The following is a 7,893-nucleotide window of genomic DNA, read 5'->3' on the forward strand; positions in this document are numbered from 1 at the left end:
AATTTGTCAGTGTCTTAGAGATTTTCTATTTTGTTGGGGTATAGATTTTCAAAGTAGCTTCTAATTATGTTATGTATTTCAATGGTGTCTGTCATGATCTTTTCCTTTTTCATCACAAATTCTAGTAATTTGAGTTTTCTCTCTCCTCTTCGTTAGTGTGGCTAGGGGTTTATCAATTTTGTTTACTTTTTCAAATAACCAGCTTTTTGTCTTGTCAATTTTTTGAATTGTTTCTCTTGTTTCAATTTTATTTATTTCAGTTCTGATTTTAATTATTTCCTATCTTCTACTATTTTTGGTGTTGATCTGTTCTTTTTCTAGGGCTTTGAGATGTAATGTTAGGTCATTTAGTTGTTGATTTTTTATTTCTTTAATGTATGGCTCAATGCAATGAACTTTCCTCTTAGTACTACCTTCAGAGTGTCCCAGAGATTTTGATATGTTGTTTCGTTGTTCTCATTTACTTCTAAGAATTTTTTTCTTTCTTCCCTGATGTCTTCTGTTATCATTGAATCATTCAATAACATATTATTTAGTCTCCAGGTGTTTGGGTGGTTTTTGTTTGTTATTTTATCATTGATTTCTAATTGCATTCCATTATAGGAATAGGATACAAGGTAGTATCTCTATTTTTTTGTATTTACTAATGGCTTCTTTGTGGCTTAGCACATGGTCTATTTTGGAGAAGGATCCATGAGCTGCTGAGAAGAAAGTATATTTGCTTGATGATGGATGAAATACTCTGTAAATGTCCATTAAGTTTATATCATTGATTATATTATTTAGTTCTATAGTTTCTTTGTTCAGTTTTTGTTTGGAGGATCTATCCAGTGGTGAGAGCAGTGTGTTAAGGTTCCCCACTATTACTGTGTTTTGGTATATTTGATTATTAAAATTGAAAAGGGTATGTTTGATGTACATAGATGCTCCATTGTTTGGGGCATAAATATTTAAAATTGTTGTCTTACTGTTCTATGCTTCCCTTAAGCAGTATGAAATGTCCTTCTTCATCCCTTATAACTAACTTAGGTTTGAATTGCACTTTATCTGTTATGAGGACGGAGATCCCTGCTTTTTTACTGGGTTCATGTGCATGGTACATTTTCCCCCATCCTTTCACCTTTAGTCTGTGGATGTCTTTTTCTATGAGATGAGTCTCTTGAAGGCAGCATATTGTTGAGTCTTCCTTTTTAATCCAATCTGTCAGTCTATGTCTTTTGATTATTGAGTTTAGGACATTGACATTCAGAGTTAATATTGTGATATGATTTATATTTCTGGCCATTTTGGCTTAATTTTAGTTTTTAATTTGACTTCATTTCTCCTTTGATTGGCTTTTCCTTTTGGGTGGTTCCTCCTTTTGCTGACTTGTATTGTTGTTTTTCACTTCCTCCTCAGAAAATATTTTGCTGAGAATGTTCTATAGTGCAGGCTTTCTATTTAAATTCTTTTAACTTTGGTTTATTGTGGAAAGATTTTATTTCATTGTCAAATCTGAAGGTTAGTTTTGCTGGGTATAGGATTCTTGGTTAGCATCCATGTTCTTTTAGAGCTTGAAATATATTGTTCCAGGCCCTTATTGCTTTTAGAGTCTGAGCTGAGAAATCTGATATCCATATTGGTTTCCCCTATGTGTAATCTGACACTTTTCTCTTGCAGCCTTTAAAATCCTATCTTTATCTTCTATGCGAGGTATTTTCATTATAATGTGCCTTGGTGTGGATCTGTTGTAATTTTGTGCACCTGGTGTTCTGTAAGTCTCTTGTATTAGATTTTCCATTTTATTTTTCAAGTTTGGGAAATTTTCTGATATTATTTCATTGAACAGGTTGTTCATTCCTTTGGTTTGTATATATGTGCCTTCCTCAATCCCAATAATTCTTAAATTTGGTCTTTTCATGATATCCCATAATTCTTGGAGATTCCATTCATGACTTTTTAACATTTTCTCAGTTTGTTCAACTTTATTTTCAAGATTAAATATTTTGCTTTCATTGTCTGAGATTCTGTCTTACATGAGACCTATTCTTTTGGTGATGCTTTCTTTTGAGTTTTTAATTGGTTTATTGTTTCTTTCATTCCAAGTATTTCTGTTTTTTTTTTTCCCCCCACAATCTCTATCTCTTTATTGCAGTGTTCTTTTGCTTCCTGCATGTGCTCTTTTAACTGTTTACTGGAATGATCATGTATTGCCTGCATTTGCTCTCTTGTCTTTTGCTTCATGGATCATTTTAATTATGCAGATTCTAAACTCTTTTTCTTTCATTTCTACTGCCATGCTGTCATTGGAGTTTTAAATTGAAAAACATATAACTGTACAGTCCATTGTTAATGTTGTTTTAGCATTAACAAATCTTAGTAACTCAAATTTCCATTTCCAATGGAAAAATGTGTAAATACAGCAGAGGGAATTATATTCATTTATTTATTATCTATTAATTGGCAGCAGAAATGATTTATTTGTAAATTTACAAAGAACTTATTACTGTAGCCTATAGTACCAATTAAAAGAAAAACTTCAAAATCTTGCATCTTATTACCAAAGGCTAAAGTTGAACAATACTTCATTATTTTAAGCAGAATTATTAAATATTGTCAAAGAAATTAGAAGTCACCTAAAGTACTGCCAAGATTTGCAGAAAATTCTATTACTTAGCATGATAGCAAAATGTTTTGTTGGTCATTTGTGTGTGTTTTGGTGTCTTGGTGAGTAGACATAATACCTGCATGTTTTAAATTTGCATGCTTCTGGACAGAGGGATAGATAAGTATGTATAATTAGAGGCCTTAGGTCTTAACATTTTGTCTTAGTTTACAAATGGTAAAATAATAATAAAATCTTCACTGCTTCTTTCTCATTATGCATGAATATGTCTGTTTAAGAGTCCCATTGAATTATAAGCTGTAGCTGCTCTCTGGGCATTTTTCTTGGTTGCAGGATGCCTGCGCTCCCCTATCTAGCAACCAACAAACGAGAAGACTCTTCTCCAGCAAGGACACCATAGTGGTGTTGTGGTTGTGATTGGGTGACTACTTGGCTGAACTTATAGTAGGCTTGCAGTCATCGCTGTGGTTCCATGCAAGTTCTGTAGGGTCTCCACTGGAGACTTAAATGGAGAGACCCTGGAGAAGGTCTTTTTGGATCTTTACTGGTAGTACTAATCTTGGCCATTTCCTGCTTCCCAGGATGCTGTGTTGCTGTTAGTTCACTGTTTTGATCTGGCACAGGGGGAGTTTCAAGGATCCCACTGGACCTTTTCCACATGATAATTGTTCTTTACAGACTCTGGACCCTCTGCGTGTGTGGGGGTAGGTGATGCTATTTGTCAGTGCTACCAATTCCAATTTTCCACTCATAAACTAGTGAAATGACCACTGTGAAATGAATCTTGTCCAGAAATCCATGTATTACCTGATTTCCATATGTCTCTCCTTTCCCCCTTCAATTTGAGAGCTATGATATTTTGGGTTTCTCTTTTTTGTTGTAGTTGTTGTTGTTCTTTTAGAATTTTCCAACACTGTATTGAACTATATCCCCAGCATACCAAAATGGGAAATGCACCTATAGTATATAATTGCCTTCATATATAGTGACTTCAAATACAATTTTTTTGCATCAACTGATATAAGAATTAAAAATTTTTTTAGGTAAATTATAGCTCTTTCTCTTGTAACATGAGTGTAAAAAAAAAAAAGGATAGAGAAAAGGAGAATTTTTTTTTTTTACTTAGACTTATGTGTGTTTAATTTTTTGGTATTAAAATATGTAGCACAAAATCTATCATTTTTTTGTATTTTTTTTCTAATTAATAAAATTTGCCATTCTTAAAAAGAAAGAAAAATAGAAAAGAAAAAGGCCTCTGGGTTTCACAGGAAAGCATGGAGCTGAAACTCCAAACTTCAGTTCTTTGTGTTCTGATGAAATAAAATTTAAAGTCAGACACCAAAAGTCATGCAAGAGAACTTTATTAGAAGTGAAAGTGAGGTGAAAATAAAGTAAAAGAAAAGTGAGACTTAAGCAAATGTCACTCTCAAGCAAGAGAGTGGGCTGTCTCCAAGCAGAGAACGATAGAGAAGACAATGCTGTCCCCAATTTTTACTGTTGGATGTTTACATGGATAAGTGGATACCACCTCTGTGCTCTTTGCCAAACAGGTGCTCAACTCCTCTTTCACATTGGGTGGTGGAGTTTTTGACCTAGTTTGACCTAGTTTGTCTTCTGTGGAACTGTCATGGCATCTGTGCTTTTTAGTGGGGCTTCATCTACACGTCAATCCCATGTTAATTTGGGCACTGGGGTCAATTGCTGATCAGAAGTTACCTTAGTGCACTTGTGCTACAAAAGGAATCTCGTTCCTCAGACAATTGAAGATACTTACAGCCATGATTCCTAGCTTTATGTCAACATCAATAGACCCTGTCAGGAGTTTGTCCCATTAATCCTTTTCTCTTGACATATTTTCCAATTAGCTCCTTTTGCTTCTGTTTATTTTCTACAAATTAACTACCACCCTTTACTTTCTTATCTACTTTGAAAGTAGTTTTTTGTTTTTGTTTTTGGTACTGGGGATTGAACCCAGAGCCTTGTGCTTACGAGGCAAGCTCGCTACCAATGGAGCTATATCTCCAGCTTGAAAGTAGTTTAAAGAAGGACCCTAAAGTATTTTAAAGAACACCTGTGACCTTGCCTGCATTTCACTGCTTATTGCTACCTACTACCTAACATACTCATATCCTATGTCCAAAAGTCTTGAAATGTCTTAGTACATTATACCATCTCCTGGGATCCTTGTCAGCTGTCAGATCCTGTATCTCAGGAGAGTATTCCCAGACCAATAAAATCTCCCTTATCCAGCTGTGTGTTCTAGCTCCTCTGGTTAAGCACCCTGAGGATCTAGTTCCCTGCATCCTTGAGAGCCCAGTCTCATAGCTTCTTATTAAACATGAAGTCTCTTTCCTTCTCAACTTGATTCATCATTTTTCTAGCTGTGTTATACTATGATTAAACCCTTAGGTGAAAGCCTGGTTGGGGGCAAATCCAGAGGAATGCACATGAAGCCTTGGCATCAACTTCCTGCTTGGCATGGGGAATGCCACTTCTTAGTGAGTAAAGTTGAACCACGTCTGTGAACAAGAAGAGGCAGAAGAATCTGGGTAGTCAAAAATTTTGGAGATACTTACCTAGATATCTCCATTCACGTTTTTCCAAACTAGATCCTGACCTCGATCTAACAGACCTGACTTAATTTGAATGTTAGACTTTCTGAGAAGTTTAGACACTTGTATTATTTAGTATTGTTTCAGTCAGCTTTTCCACTGCTATGACTAAAAGATTTGACTAGAACAATTTTGAAGGAGGAAAAGTTTATTTGAGGGCTTGTGGTTTCAGAAGTCTTAGTCCACAGAAGGCTGGCTCCATTCCTTGGAGCTCAAGATGAGGCAGGACATCACAGCAGAAGAGTGTGGCTCACATGACTAACAGGAAGCAGAGACTCCGTGACTGGAGGAGGTGGGAATTGGGGTGTAGCTTTGGGTATACATTTGTATTTGGTAAGTGGAATCTCTCTCTGCTTCCTGATCACCATGTTGTGAACTGCTTTCCTCTGCCACCCTCTCCTGCCATGATGTTCAGCCACACCTCAAGCCTGGTTTTCTATGGACTAAGACCTCTGAAACTGTGAGTCCTCAAATAAACTTTTTCTCCTTTAAAATTATTCTGGTCAGATTTTTTAATCACAGCAGAGAGAAAGCTGACTAAAACAGAAATTGGTATGAAGAAGTAGGGTTGTTGCTGTTGTAAGACCCCCAAAAAGGAAACCCCAACTCTGTCCCATGGATGGACGGCAACCCCAATCAACCGCAGGAGGCATCACTTGATGCAAACCGCAAGAGGTGTTTATTCCAGCGCGCTGGGACCCAACTTGAGGAGTCGAGTCCCTAGCAGAAAATCTTGTAGGTTTATAAAGGCAGAAACCACACATTGGGAGGGGTCACACATGAAAGGGGGAAAAGGGGGAACAAAGCTGCCAGGAAATTTCAAAGGGGGTCTGGGTTTGCTGACAACATGTTTCACAATGTTTTACAACAGGTGTAGATTCTGGTCAATAGTTCCTGGTAATCCTACTGTTTGAGCACTATCTGGCTATCAGGCTCAATTTACTCTTTTACTCTCTGTTTGGGGCTGTTTCCTGGAACAGCTTTAAGGGCTTTGTTCCCATTACTGGGAGGGAAACCTTAGGGAGTTGAGATAAAACACACAGCTTAAAAAAATGTCCATTCTTTCACTGTGAGTAACCTGACCACGTGGAGCTTTTTAGAATTGGTGGGAGGAATTTTGAGATGCTTAGCAGTGTAAGTTAGAAATGCTTTAGATTGTTGTAAGTGGAGATTAATGGCTGATTTTGGTGGGAGCTCAGAAGACCAGAATAGCAATAGGACCGTTGTCATTGAAGACCAGGCCCAAGAGGGTTCAGAAAAGGAGGACTCTATTGGAATTTGGAGTAGAGGACACTTGTACTATGTTCTGCTGAGACGTTGTCTCCATTTTGCCTGTGGCCTGAGACTTTCTGTGAAACTGAGTTTTAAAGTGATGGATTTCTTAATCTGGTGGAAGAAATTTCTAGGCAGCACAGAAGTCAGGAAGTGGCCTGGGTATTGCTGGTGGCTTTCAGCCAAATGTATTGTGATAATCAGGAGTGGAAAGTGGAGCAGAAAGATTTGGAAAACTTTGGACTTGAAAGGCTTGAGCAAAACTAGAGTTTAGGAAGTTGCACTTAAAGACAATACTGCCACTAAAGAAATGCTAAAGACTTTGCCCAGAGACAATAAGAAAGATGGTTTGAGGGCAACTCAGGAGCTGGCAAGACCACACCCATCTCAAGCTTAGGGGTCTAAAGGTGAAAATTCTCTTGAAAAGAGACCAGTGGGGCACCTTTCTTGCACAAGGTGCTCAGACACTCAGAGACTGCTGCAGCCAGGGTCCCTGGAGGCTTGGTTACTGCTCAAGGTGGCAGCAGACCTTGGCATCAACCACATGGTGTTGGTTCTAAAGGAATGCAGGATGCTGGAGTTAGGGGGTCATGTAGGCTTCTGCTGAGATTTCAAAGGAAGGCCTGGGAGGTCAGGCAAAGTGCAGCAGGGTCAGAGTCTTTGTGGGCAGCCCCTGAGAGGGCAAAGTAGGGAGATGTGATGAGAAAGCCAGAGCTGCAGTGGAGACCCCTGAGATTAAGAAATGGGCCATCATCCTAGGAAAGCTGTAGAAATCGAGCAGAGACATGTCAACAGGAAGGCCACTTGGGCTGCAAACAACAAAGCCACAGGGATGGAGCTGCACAAGCCCTTTGGAGAGAACATAAGATGTCATGTGCCCCAGATACCAGACACAGAGCTACAGGACTTGTTTGCTCAGCTGGATTTCAGTCTTGCTTTGGTGTCATCCTTTCTTTCTATGCTTCTAATTTTGTGAATTGAAAGGTTTACTCTGTACCATACTGTATTAGCTACTTGTAAATTGCTTTTAATTTTACAGGAGCTCACAATGTAAGATTGCCTTGAGCCTCAGAGAAGACTTTGAACTTGAACTTTGAGCCATCTTGGAACTGTTGAGATTAAGGAGACTCTTGGGAATGGATTCAATGTATTTTGCCTTGTCAGATGAGTGTGACCTTTTGGGGGCCAGGGTGGAATGTTATAGTTCAGATGTGGTGTTCCCCCAAAAGTTCATATGTAAGACAATGCAAGAAGGTTCAGAAAAGAAATGATTGGGCTATGAGAACCTTAACCCAATCAAGTATTAAACTTAGATTTCTCAGAACTCCCATGGCAGGAGATGAGAACTTAATTGCATGCTAAGAGACTCTCTGCAATTCACCTCTGACCTGTATTTGCTTCTTA

Source organism: Sciurus vulgaris (genome assembly GCF_902686455.1).
Source record: "Sciurus vulgaris genome assembly, chromosome: 3".
Classification (NCBI taxonomy): Eukaryota; Metazoa; Chordata; class Mammalia; order Rodentia; family Sciuridae; genus Sciurus; species Sciurus vulgaris.